This window comes from Ceratosolen solmsi, unplaced genomic scaffold (genome assembly GCF_000503995.2).
Source record: "Ceratosolen solmsi marchali unplaced genomic scaffold, CerSol_1.0 scaffold1, whole genome shotgun sequence".
Taxonomy (NCBI): domain Eukaryota; kingdom Metazoa; phylum Arthropoda; class Insecta; order Hymenoptera; family Agaonidae; genus Ceratosolen; species Ceratosolen solmsi.
Window position 1 is genome coordinate 9,702,935 of NW_011948415.1, and position 15,842 is coordinate 9,718,776.

Sequence of the window (15,842 nt, forward strand, 5' to 3'; positions counted from 1 at the left end):
TCGAGTCATCTCACGCTCGCTCCTTTTACCTCTACGCCCAATGGCGCTGCAGCATAACCACCCTCGTACGAACGAACGCACACATACAGACAGAGAGAGAGAGAGAGAGAGAGAGAGAGAGACAGAGACGCGTACACACGTGTGTAGACGCGTGTATAAGTACACGAACACGGGGGAATGCGTTATTTCTCCTGCTTCGATTCCTTCTTCTCGTTTCCCGTAGTCCTGAAATCCAATAAACCGCAACCTCCAAGTCAATCGTGACAAGCAGCCTCCAATGCTCTGTTTTCTTTTCTCTTCTTATTTGCCCAATTGTTAACGAATACAAGTCGATATTGATGAATATGAGTGGTTATCGTTTTCTTCAGTATCTCACAGTCATGTGTCAATATTTTTAGTATATTTTTTTCTTCAATCTCTTCAAATTTATCGTCAAATTCATCATTCCAAGGGCATAGATATAACGATCGAGTACAACTGATTAATGATGCTGTTCGTAATATGTTCAGACCAATGGGAGGGTCAATATTGCCTAATTCGTGACGGAATTAAATCCAAATTTGTCATATTTCACATGTGTTAATAAAGTTAATGCTAAGCTTGGGGATAAAGTGTTCTGAGATAGATGTAACCAGAATCTTATTTATCTCATTTGCAGTTTGAGTATGCAGTTTGGGCGTAAAATCATAAAGCAAACTTATTGGACAAAATAGAACTAACAATAGAATACAAATAAAATCATTTAAAAGTATTTATTTTTTATGTGCTTTGAAGTAAATTGAGTATATTGTTTAAATAACTTTTTAAGTGAATGCATTTTTAAAAGAATATCGGGAAAATATGATATTGTTAATATTCTAGGCTTATAAATTTATTTTGCAAATTTCATTAGAAATAAAAGTCAGAGCAGATTTATTACTATTAATTTTAATAATTTTATCCTGTAGAAGGGGAATTGTTTTAAATTTTTCACATACTTTTTATTTAATTTCAGAAAAAATTCCAGTATCTATTGTTATAATTCAAATAATGGTTAATAAAATTTATGAAAATTATTTGTATTCTTAGTGATTCTCTAAATTATTTTTATTATATTACATACAGTTTATTGGAAAAATATATGAAATTTTATAAAATATAGAGTTGATGAAAAACAGATGTTTACATACATATTCTATAATTTCATTCAGAGTTCATGAACAATATTATTTTCACAAAAACACGTTTTATTGGTTAATTTTATTTTTATACTTTTTTTTTCTGGTTTAGACGCGCATTAATCACATATTTACTTAGATTTCAACTCACGTAAAGATGTACTTACCGGTATAACGCATAAAATGAAAATTTATACTTTGAAAACGATGAGGAAGAAGGGAAGAGAATATTCTGTAATACCGTGTATTCAACATATTTTAATAAATAATATAAAGAACACGAGCATGTACAATTTCTACACATGCATAGTCCCTGATGATGTAAGCACACGTCAACGTGAAATGTTGACAGATAGAAAGGAATTTTGTTTGGTGGAGAAGGCGAGGCTTGTGATGGGCCACATCAATCATCGAAACCACATTGCCGAGTTCATTCATTCGGATATAAATTTGCGAGAAGAAAAGTTCGGGAATTTAACCTCACCAATTTCCACCATATTTTCATTGTACACATAAAGTAAGAAAACGAAAGAAGATTAAAGTAATAACGAAAATTACAAGTATTAGACCGACGGATGGAGGTAATTAAGCAGACAATATGTGCATGAGAGCGGATGTGCTTTTATGTTTATGTATAGCGATATATAGGAATTCGGTGTCGACGTGAGTGAGAAAGATACGAAGAAAGAAACTTATTAGATCCTCAAATTATTCTCAAATTAAATAATTAAAATTTTATTATTAATATTTCTTGTGGCTTTCGAGAGTAATATGTACAATATAAATGCTCATACTTGAATCAATATTAATTTTCTATTTTTCTTTATACCTCTAAAAATAAAGTAAAATATCCTTTTATATGGAACATGCAAGTAGTATTTTCGTTAAAATTTTCATAATATGTTAATTTCTAATATCTATTCAGATTTTTAATTTCAAACTAAATCTTCTACCATGGCATAACATTATGCTCATATATCTATTCTAAGGATTTAATTATCATTGCTATGCATTTCTAAATGGAAATTTATTTTATTTTATGTTAATTACCATGGAAATATTATGTCGTTGTCTTTATTACCAAATGTAATTGAAACACTAATTTTACATGTTACCCCAATTATACGAATATACTTATAGAAAAGTTATTTGATACGCTACGTAATTCAACATCATTATTATTTTATTTTATTATTTTTTTTTTTCAAAAATATAGTAAAATTAGTTCTACAAATATAAAATTATTAAATTAAATTTGATATAATATCTACATTTTTTAGGCGAACAAAAGTATTATATTGTATTTATAAAAGAATATAATTTGGCAAACAATAAATTTATGAATATATTAACATCACGAAGAATGAATTTAATTTTTAACGTTTAATAATAAAATTGTATAATTATTTCTTTTTTCTTATTAAAAAAAAAAAAAAAAAAAAAAAAAAAAAAAAAAAAAAAAAAAAAAAAAAAATAATAATTAATTATACATTATGATTCTGTAACATTTCTATATTCAGTGTAAAAAATTTACATTGAAAGATAAGTCCTATAAAATTCAACAAAACTTTAAGAATAGTTTTCAATTTCAAAAACAATTTTTTTATATAAATAATTTAATAAACAAATTGCAATAATTATAATTAGTACCTTAGTTTTAAAATTAATTTTCTGCATAATAATAATAATAAATCATTAGAAATATGAAATAATAAATCATATGTAAGGTAGCATAAAATATTGTTGACGTGCATGACTCTGTTATATGCACTAATTATACTGTGTAATTACGAATCTATTTATCTAGTAATTGTACCTCAACCTATTCTAATATAGTTTCTTCCGAAAATTATATAACATTTATATTAATACTTATTTCTAACTTAATATATTTGCAGGAAAATGTTTATATAAATTGATAGATCTTAAAAATTTTAAACTATTATCTATTTTATTTTTAAATGTTTTAGGACTTTGTATAATAAAAATACGTTATATTTTAAAGTTAAAAATTATTTCATATCTCATACTCCTATAACTGCGTGTCTCTATAGTGAAATATAAATATTTACAAAATTTTTTGTACTTCAGAAATGGATCATAAAGTAGTTTGTCAACACTACATAAGCTTTTAAACGATCACAATCGCATAAAAATAAATTAGTTAAAATCTGTTTGCATTCATATAAATATAATTATTAGCATTTGATAATATTATATGAAATTGCAATTTTTATATTTTTAAACTGTAAATGCAAAACTTTTACTCGTTTCTCACCACGATAAAATAAGAATATTAAGACGATGACAATCCATTAAAAATCCTCCAATGATTTCTCTTAAAAACAACAAATTGCAAATGAATGAAAAATAAAGAATGAAATAAAGACTGATAAATGATCTAACTCTAACAGTATTTCGTACTTATTTTAGTGTAAAGAAAAAATCAATAGTCAAAACATGTTGCCATTAATATAAAGTTATTCGCGCGGATTATGACAGAAAAAATTGCTTAATCGAGGAATTAATAAATGTAGAAATATTTAAAAGTCAAGAAATTATTATTATTACTTCAACTTTAAATCGAAATTCCATACAACATGTCGTGAAGTTAATAAAAACAATTAATACTACAACTATGATATATTTTATTAATATACAGATGCAATTCTTCCATACATTTATTTTCCTTTCAACTTATATATGCAAGGATTAGTCCTTAAGTTTTTCGCGGGCTCAGAAGTTTCGTAATCGACGTTGGGTCGTTTTGGGCCGGAAATGGCCGAAATTCATGAGGAGGAGCCAGATTATAACGTAGCATCAGCAACGAAACAATGATTAGACTATTTTCTACGGTAATGACTCTCGTACAACAATCTATCTATTTCAAAACGAAAAATAATTATCAGCGAGGTTTACATAATTATCTGCTCCGCTCTGCTCAGGATGAAACAACTTTAATTAATAAACAAATTTATTATGGTCATCAGTACTTATATTTGACATTTAAAAACCAAGATATTGTCAATAATAATTTATATTCTAACGTCACGTATAATAATTATAGCATATTTATAATACAATTATAATTCTAATGATTATTGTTAAATAATTTCAATACCGTAATATTAATTATTCTATTATTTACTTTACTCTTATTAATGTTGTATTTATATCCGATCAAAAAAGTCTTTCGAAATATGCAAAGCATCCGTAAGACATCAGCCTTGGCATTTCTCGTAGAAAAAAATTCCAAGACCTACATCACTTTATATATTCAATTCAAGAAAGGTTTAATTAAAAATAATGCAACTTTTCTTTTAACTGAGAGTAAATAACAAGTAGATAATGAATGTTATTAATCAAATTCTTTAAAAATAGAGGTAAACTGAATTTAATTGAAATTAGCCTTTACTTATTGACGAGATTACGTTGAATGGTATTTTTTTTTCTTCAATTTTTTAAGAGAATATTGAAAAACACAAATTCAAATTCATGAACATTTTTATAAAAAATATCCGTATAAAAGATAAGTTTACGTGTGAAATGTCCGCGGAAAACTAAAAATTATCTGATTTTCACTTTTGTGTTGTATGACAATGAAATATGTCGATGTTTAATTATTATTTTGCAATATTATTTGAAGCGTTGATCTTGAAATATAAACATGAATTATGATTCTTAAGATGAAAGTATTCATTGCATAAAACCATAAGAATTCATACTTTATCAATGTTTAAATAATATTTATTTTTATTTTCAAATGTATCAATAATAACAATACAATGAAATGTATGAAGTATTGATTTAAATGTTTGTAAAATTCATTGTGAAGTTGTAAAATTCTTTAAATTTGCAGTGACTCGAATCTTCTTAGCTTTGTAAACCTAAAGCACAGCATTGAAAATATAATGAAATATAACAATTTTCCACTGTTTAATTACTGATAAGTGGTATTAATACACGGCCCTATGTAAAATACATTTTCCATGAATATATATGCTTTTACAAATAAGGATATGACGTGCTTTCCAGTTTTTCGTTATTTCCATACATTAATTCACTTCCAACATTGTTCTTAAAACTATCTTATTTGAACAAATTAATTTCTCTACTTTATAATTACGTTCCTTAATCATTGCATTTAAATTTCAATAAGATTTAACAAACAACAAAAATATTATATTAAATTATACAACAATATTTAATATAATAATTGTAAAGAGTAATGAAATATATTGGGCTCGTCGTAAATAATATCGTTTTATATTGCTGCATTAATTTATTAAGTTTGAAATACTGAAAGTCATTTGGGAAATTCAACCCCTCGCAATTCCGAACGCATTTATGTGACACTACATGTATTATTTTTCCATCCTCTTCTCCCTTCGGATACTTGTTCCGAAGATCCCCGGCCACTCACTAATTACTCGAGGAAATCGAAAAATCTTGGCTCTCGCTCTTTGATTACCTTCGAGAGCAAAGCTCCAATAATTCACTAGTAGTAAATGATTTTTCACGAACTTTCTATATTTTTCACCTACTCGCCTTGATGCATCGTTTTATCAAATTTATAATATACAATGTCATTTACATATTTCACAATGAAATTAAGATTTAATTGAAGTTTTAATAAAGTTAAGTTTAAATGATGTTCGGCTTAATTACTTTACGAAAACATATTAAACTTGATACATGATGATAAAAGGATTATTTTCTTTAATATTCGGAATAACGCAACATAAGGTAATTCCCATATTTACAATACATTCATTATTTTTAATTATGCTTTTTCCGAGTTGTTTTATTAAATATTAATAATATAGCTTTTTGCTATATTTGTTTGTATTTATTTTATTAAATCATAATATGCGTTTTTTTTTTAAACCTAACGATTTATTTGCGACTAAATCAATTAAGTTTCTCATTTGAACGAATTGTACGAATTACAATTAATCTGAAATAAACATATCTGAAATAAACATGGATTTCGTGAATTATTCATGTACAATTAGACGAGATTTATTTGTGAATATTATATTCTATTACTTCTATTATTTACGGTTAATTATGCTTTCAATACTGGAGCGATCAATATTCGATCTTTTTTTACACAATTTTAAAATAATTATTATATATAAATTGCCGATAAAGTTTGTTCTTCTTATATCTTATAAATTATATCAAAATATTTTTTTCTTATGAGTGCTTTCATTGGATCTACATGTATCATAATAATCGGTTTGCACTCAATCCATAACGATGCTGCAGTTTTTGCTAATCGTGAAAAAGCATCAGCTTTAACTTTTACAAAGGCAGCAATTTATTCTCAATGTGGTTATTGAATTACTCTGCCAAATACGACAATTATAAGCGTTGACTTTGACATTTTGACTAATATGCGCCACATGACGTCAAAACGATGCTTTATATGCACGCACATTCGCAGATGTGCACGTACAAGTTGAGGAATTCTCCAGTACTTTTACAATTATGTGATTACATTGATCGGATAGAGCAACAGTTAGTTCCGGATTAATTTTCACCTAAGTCCGACATCGACCTTTTTCACTTGCTTATCCATTCTTTGGTAATTTTAATTGTTTTTAATCTTCAAATTTTTCAGCAAACGTAGTTAATTATACCTTTATTAATATTCTTTTCTAGAATTGGTATTTCATGTAAAGGTTAATATGTATTTGAATAATTTTTAAAACGAAATTTATATTTCTTTGTAACAATTTTCTTAAGACTTATTTCACATTTGGTAAAATATTCATTTGACATGTATATGTAATATTTATATCTATTTATGAGATATATGGAATATGTGAAATAGTGCTAGAACTAAACGAATAGTGAATAAATATTATACGTCCTTATTTTTAATTTTATATAAAATCTAATAAAATCTATAATGTAAAATGTAAACTTTCGTTTAATTGGAAGATTACTAGAGTGTGTATTTTTAAATTTATTACCATATTTTCTACACGTCTCATGTATATTAAATACATATAAAGTATTAAATAACATTACGTATAAATATAACGTACATATATATTTCTTATTTCTTCAACACTTTAATTTCATTTCAAAGATAAAATATTTCCCATATTATCTGATTTTTTAACTAATGAACAATAACGTCAATGGTCAAAGAAACATGATTAATGGTAAACATGAAAAGCCGATGCATGGTAAATATGTGTATATATGTGTGTGTGAGCGTGCGCGTCCGCGTGCGCGCGCGCGCGTGTGCGTGCATACATATACATGTCTTACCGCATACATCACATTTTGTTTGACATGGTTTGGTTGACTAGCATACATTTATGTCAAAAGCACCTCGATTGCAATTTTGATGAGTATAGAATGAGAGACTAATATTTTCTAGATATTATTTAAATTTATTTCTATCTAATGTATATTTCAAATTTTAACTTATTATTTAATTAATTATTATTAAAAGAAAAAGTTTTATGAACAAATTTTCTTTACTTTATTATTATTTTTATTTTTATTTGAATTTATATGCATAGTATTGTGGTTGTCTATCAAATCAATTAAGAGAGTCACCTGTGTCCAAATTATATTACCTTTCAATAACAATTGATATCAATTTTCGTCATCAATATTCTATAATTTTATATTTGATATTTTGAGATTTAAAGAATTGTAATTATTCCAATGTAAATGCATAATGTAGAGCTATTTAATGAAGTAGTATAATAATTCATTTGCTCATCGAGATTTACGTATTAAAGAAACGATGTTAAGTTTGCAAGAATCTTGGTGTCCATAAACGCAAATTGCTATTGATTTATTTATTCAAATATTGCAGATATGTATCTGAACATCGATGGACTGTTGTCATTGAATAGGTAGATTTGATAAGCGTCTAGTCTTGAGCTCACAACCACACCTCTGCATCTCAGAACATCTGTTTACGTGTGTACGTACGCGTTTATGAGGGCGAATATTGGCGTCGTCACTGTCGCTACTGTAATAATAGCGCGAACAGACCTGATACTCCGCCTGCTTTCAATCCTGCCTGCATCAGCTCACAGCGTGAGATAAATTAATCTCTCCTGACAGTAATCGTAGATAGAGTCGCTGCTCCAGCTACGAACGTCCTCCCCTTTCTATATAATTATGGTATGATTCGACTTTGGCCTTTCTGCATTGCTGTAGCAGAACAGTGCATCATTTCGTTCCTTTTGTATCCAGGATCGTTATCATTGCGACTAAAGTAAGGATTCATTTTACAGATTCTCATTAAACCTTTTCCCTCGCGATATTAGTGGGGAATGAGCGGCAGTGGTTGCTGGCGCTGTTCTAAATATTCGCTATCAAAGAACTTTTTATTCGAATCTTCGAGTTTCAAATAAATATTAAATTTATTTAAATTGACATGAATTTGCTGAATCATAATTTCATAACTGTTTATTAACAGTAATATAGGGAGAAAGGATCTGGTGCGAAGGACAACGAGAAAATCAGGTTTCTCATTAACCGTGTATTGTTGTAGACGATTTGTAAAATGTATTACGCGCGTGTTACATAATTGGGGATTAGGACCTTTCATGTAATGAATGTTGATGAATAGCTTGTAATCTGTGATGAAGACAATGATGATCTCAGTAATATATATTATTTCCATCTAATTGCTTTTATTTATAAAAGTTATGAACCTGCTAAAATTATGTTTGTAATATACAATTTTTTAAAACAAATGTAAATGTTTTAAATGTTTTTAAATATATTTTCAGATTATAAAAATAAATTACAACAAAAGCGCAATGTTGAATGTAAAATATTTATTGAACATGTTGGAATCCACGGTTTAGCTTTTTTATAATATATTTTTTACGATTTTATAGTTTACTAACAAAAATAATTTTGGCAAAAATATTAGTTCATTAAATATTCAGGTCTTTTTCATCATTCTCTTTTACACTTTATTCTAAGCACTTAATATCACATTTATTGAGAAATTTTTTTTTTGATCGTTTCAAGGCCACTTTTATCGAATATTCTAAGTTATTATTAAAACACCTTCAACATTAAAATTCAGAAAAACTATGGTTAATTAATATAAATTTATGGAATATTTTTTCATTCATTTATTATCGCAAAAATATAATTATTATAGGTTTACTTAAGAAAAAAAAAGCCTAGATAGAATTTTAAGTTTTATCTTTCATATAAAAGCCATATTTTACTTCAGTATTGTATAACTAATCAATTACTTGGTAATACTGCGTAATTAAAAATGTACTTTAATGTATACAAAACTTTAATATATATATATATATATTGTTTACAATATTATATTATATTATGTTACAACGTTTTAAATTATTATTTACATATATATTTATTTGCATTATATGTGTGTGCGTGTGTGCGTGTTCTTGTGCGTAAATGCTCTATTACTTTATTTTACATTCATATATATTCTTTAATTTTATGTTTAGAAAAATATTAAAATTTTTATTCATACCAGATAAACGGCCAAAAATTTACGTTTATGATGTGTTTTAATAAAACTGTAAATGAGGTTAATATCAGTTACATACTATAACATTTTTACAAGCAATACTATCAATTATTATAGATAATTAACTTTTAATGTACTAATATTCAAAGCTTTAAAATAAGTTTATACATTCTACTAAACAATTTTATGAATTAAAGGGTTTTATTTTATTTCTATCTATGAACTAGTTTCAAATATATTTTTATGCAATTAAATAGAACATGTGTAAATAATAACAGATTATCAATTCATAAATTAACAAAAAGTACGTACTTTATTGACATTTCATAATGATGCTTTATTGCTTAGATGTACAAATGCAATAAAATACTAGTGGGATGCTAAAAGTTTCTATTGTAAATTACGTGATGTTGAAGTTCGATTGTCGACTGAAGTAGATAATATAAATCAATTGATGTACTTGAAATTTGCATTGCCAATTTTGGCTTCGCACATTATAAATAGATAGGACAATTGACTTAAACATCTTTTATATTAGATTCTTTTAATAATAACTGTAGTTTGATTTATATAATATATTTGCGAGATAAAAATATTTATGATTTTATAAAAGTCATATAGATTGTTTGCTGTTTTTAATAATAATAACCGTAAAGTTATACTTATTTACTCAATGATTAAATAAAAGAAAAATTACGATAGATGAGATAGTTTTTAGAATCAGTTGTACCTACGATGACACTGTTAAAATATAATTTACTCTTTTTTAATTTACGGTTTTGCATTTGACGAAGATAAATGTATACTGATGGATTCTGTGAATATATCGGGGGAGAGAAAAAAAAAGATAACGTCATAAAATTCAACGCTAATTCAGTTTTTCCAACTATTTTAAGAATTTCATTTTAAGATGATATTTACAATTTCTAACTAATTATTATAGTAATTATTATAGATTGTAATTTATAAATGAAGATTTTAAATTTTAATAATATTGTGGAGTCACATATTTTCTTACTTTACTGTTAATTCATATTTTACATAACAATGTGCTCTACTTTATTTGAATGGATATCAAATTATATATTGCCGGTTTACGCGCCTCCTGAGAATTTCTGAATATTTGAAATTGTCTCTGTACAGGTCTTATATGCAAAAAAGCGGCTTCGATGCGAGTACTAACACTTGTAATCAGTTTATGCTTGGCGAATATTCTGTTTAAAAACTGAAATTGATTTTTCCATCTTTATTGTAAGTATCGAACTTCAGATATTAGTGTAATGCCAAAGTTTATCTTCTAGTAGGATGGACCTACCAGGATTCAGTAATTGAAATTATAAATGAGAAATAAACTTTATTGTCTTTTTACGAATTCCACGATTCCAATTTTTGATTGTAGTTTCATGCAAGTTTCAAGTTTCTATCATTGTATGCAAATATATACACGTATATACGGAAAAACATCGGTGGCCTGATCTATCTATCTATCTAGCTATTCATATATATATATATATATATATATATACAATTTCTCCATACGACGAATTCTTAAGACTGAGCACTTTGATTATGATTATTGGTATTGCCAATATTAAAATAACGAATAAAAACACCGAAACTTTGTGCTACTTATGGGAAATAATGATACGGTTTAATTGTCTGTCAAAATTTCGAATTAATTAATTTATATTTTTATATTTATATTTTTAAACCCATTCAAAATGCAATGATATTAACAAAAATTGGCGTGTATTTAGCTAAATTTTATCATTATACTACGTTTTACTTTAAGGCGTTTGTTCCAAATTAATAAAAAAAAAAAAAAAGAAGCTTTTTTTATTATTTGCTTGCATTGACATAATAGTCAAATAACTGTACGAAATAAATAGACTTTCAAATAATTATAGAATAATAATAATATTGACAAAAAATACTAATTTTTCAATTTATCATTAAAGCCAAATCTATAAATAAGTTTTTACCACACATTGTAAATATTGATAATTGATAGTATTATCTATATACTCGCTTTATCTTGAAAATGAATGTAAACATAAATAAAAAATGTAAAGAAATAGTGTGTGCAATCGATTAAATATGAAAAATAATAAGAAAGATGAGAATATAAATAACGATGGAACTGGAGCTTTGAAGGACATCTGCGCATGCATGCGATAACCTTTATCGCACTCGCTTAATCAGGTACATCAAGCTCATCCACACACGCTTACCACGTAATCTCATGAACTCATCTATTCTCAATATACAGTAAGAATATATGTGGATGTATATCGCATGGAGAATCGTTAATGTACACGAGGCAGCTGCTTCAATAAAGCATTTGGATACATTCGTAACTATCGATCAGAATATTATCATTAATTTAAGAATATCTTGAAAGCTAAAGCGTGTATCGAACTTTTTTTTCTCAACCAGCAATATTAATACTAATAACCCTAATAATGAGATTGCAATTATTATGATAATATGATAATTATTAGTGTAATCGAAGACGTAGCATTTAAGATCATATTCGCGAGTAACTCGGTGCCATTGTTAATTAGCGGTTGTCGGTTGAGAAAGTACATTTACATATTTCGTAATATATCTATGACAATCGCGTATAACTTTATATAACTTTACGTATATTGTTAAATCATGAATGAGTGGTCTTTCTTATCTTAGATCCTAGAGCTCACTTTTCCACTTTTCCTCTTCCTTGCACTTTTACATTAACACACATCTGACTTTCATGTTATTATTAACTTGTTTGCAAAAAAATCTTTACAAGTTTTTTTTTTCTTTTTTTTTTTTAAATCAATACATGCAGATATATTTTTTTAGCCTGAAAATTTTAAATAATAAGTATACATTTCATATTTATATAAATTAGAAAATATATCTTGAACTTTTATGATGATAGGTGACAGTTATGATAATTGATTATATAAGGCTAGAAAATTTTTACATAACCCGATTTGCAGAAACCGATATTACAGTTGTTATGTCTATGGAATATTAAAAATAATTGAAAGTTTGTACTTGTAAGTATATCATATAATGCAATATAATATTGAAATAAAATTGATAATAAATCTTTATTATTTTATGATAAATATTTTAATTACTTCAGGTATTTAAAATATTAATTAAATTTAAATATATTTTTATACTTTTCCCATAGAAATTAAATAAAATGAGAGTGGTATTAATTTTTTATAAAATAATTTACAGCAATTATTTAAATACTAAATGATAAATTCTCAATACAATTGTAATATACATCGTACCAGGTCTTTATGGAATAATCTCAACGGCTAAAGAAAAGAAATTAATTTTCTTTTATAACGTATTTAATTTGTGTTAGTGTTGATTGATGCATTTATGTGAATATTGTGAGCGCGCCTGTGCGTGCACCCGTATGCATTTATGTGTTGTGTCTGTCTGTCTCTCTGTGTGTCTCCGCGTGTAAGAGAGATATTAGCGCGACAGCATAATCATGAAGTGGTTTTATTTGTCTGTGGCGTATAATGTATAAGCGTATCTAGAATGCAACTAAAAGTGTGTTAATTTAAGATGATCATTTAGACTTCACTAAGGGCGTAAGGTAGAATTGTTCAACAATTCTACCAATTAATTTTTGAATTAAGTATATCGATTTGAAACAGGTTTTGCGTATTTTTTCATCAAATAAATTATTTTATTACATATGCATTTATATATATATATATATATATATATATATATTAATAAATAATTTTATTATATTATAATCTCATATATAATAAATTAGTATTTAGGTTAATTTTCTCAAATAAAATTTTTTATGTTGTTTTAAAGAATATTATTGAAAAGTATTTTAGTATATGATTAAAATAAATTAACATTTGAAGTTTTTATTTGGATTAATAAAAGTCTGCGGAGATTAGTTTAAGATAATAATTTTTTTGTTAATGGTAAAATTATTACCGAATATATGAAAAGCAGGTTAAATAACAAGTTAAGTTAAAATTATCATCCATAAAAGCGATGAGCCATTATGAAATTGGTAATAACATCTAAAATTAAATTCTACGGTGTTTTCAACATTTCGATGATTTTAATAGTTTTGTAGTGGTATCCATTTTATACAATCATAAATGTTATTTGTGCTGAAATGTGGGGTTGATGTGCCAAATGATGTATTCGTGAGAGTACCGAAACGATATAAATACCTTTTCAACTGTAGAACATAAAACTAGATCAGCCATCTATCATAAAATGTGATGTCATCAAAGTTTATCTGCTGAAATTACAATAGGATTACAGATAAAATAAATTAATGCTTGCCGACCAATCACCTAGCTTATAAACCAAGTAGTTGTTAATAATAAAAATATTTATAATTTTGCACAGCAGTTTATGGGGAGGGGGTAATTTTTTAAATGTTTGAAGAATGTAAATTCATATCGCCAATTATCTTAATTAATTTTCACTTTACGATTTGAAACTAAAAGTGTGAAAGTATATGTTTGTATTTAATGTGTATCATCATATTTCGATGAAAATATTGCTGAATACAATATGCGAAATATCGACATAAAAAGATTCAGATTTTAAATTTTTAACCATTGATTAAATGTTTTGAAGAAATTAATTAAATATTAATTTATAGTATTGCATCGTTGCAAAACGAATAAAGTTCGAATACTTTTTATTAACATCTTAAGAAATTAGTTAAATAAAATTTATAAATATAAATTTTTGTTTGACTTTTCATCTACAACAGCTCTTTAATGTTTGGAATATAATTTTTCAAATTTAAATTCTATTGCGATTGTTTTATAATAGTAGATTTATAAAGAATTGTGTTACTTGAATCGAAGTTTCGTATTTAATATTCAATAAGTTTTTCAATTAAATTTTTAATATCGTACGTTATAATTTTTTGAGTATTTGTTGTTTGTTAAAAATTTGATATAGTTCATTACTAACAAACCATCTTTACGAGCACTAAAAAAAAAAATAAAAAAAAAACAAAAAAATAAAAAAAAAACAACTAATACATTTGTGTTCAGATTATGCACGTTTTAGCGCCATTTGTCTTTTCAATTTAGTGGTTCCAATTCAAATCTTTGTCTTTTGTGTACACTGGACCTTAATTACTAGGATAACTTAAATGTATCTCGTAGGAAATTTACTACTGTATAATTCAAGGGTTTAAACTATGTGTCTACCGAAGCACGTAGAGCTTATTCCTGGTAAATTTGTTTCAAATCGATAAATACATGATAGTAATGATCTCAATGATTAAACAAATTCAATATAAATAATTTTTTGTCATCTTTTTATAGATTCTTTTAATCCTTGATGCAATTTAAATTCAAAACAATTGCAATTTTTAATTCATTTTTATTAATTCCTTATTTTTCCATTTTACTATTCGACAATAGGACTTTTAATAATTTTAAGACTTTTTTTTCTTCAAAATATCGCTTTAATAATTATGATTGGAACGTGCGCCGCGAATTAAACTAATTAGAAAGCTTTAATATACGTTTTTGAAAAAAATTGAGGTCATTTACAGGGAATTTATATTGAATATATAGTGTGAAAAATAATCGTAAATTTAATAAATAAATTTTCCAGCGAATATAGAAGGAATACACGCTTTTAAAGTTTTTTATAATATTTGAATAATCATTTTCGTTGTGGTAGATTCAAACTTATTAGATTATCATGAAAAATTGTTATTTAAAAAAAATAAAAGATATAACATTTTTTTACAATTTTTTATTTTTAAAATAGTTTTACGTATTAAAAACTTACGCACTTATAAAAGAGATTTCAATGCATAAAATAAACAATTTCTAACTGATATCGATATTTAAAATATTAAAATAAATTCTATAATGTATTGACAAAAGAACTTTTCAGATACTGTTAAATTGTTTTAAGACGAAATATTAAGGATTGTAAAATATAATAATAATATTATATACTAAGAGAAATCGAAGCATAAGGATATTTTTCCTTGTGGGAAATTTTCTTTGAGCGTGGTTTCTTGAACTTGCATGTCTCGTTACAACTCGAAACTCAGTTTATGCATTTCGCTTATGTTCGCATGTAATGGCTCTTGCTCACGCCCCTGATTATCCTACGCTATTTCTCTCTCTCTCTCTCTCTCTCTCTCTCTCTCTCTC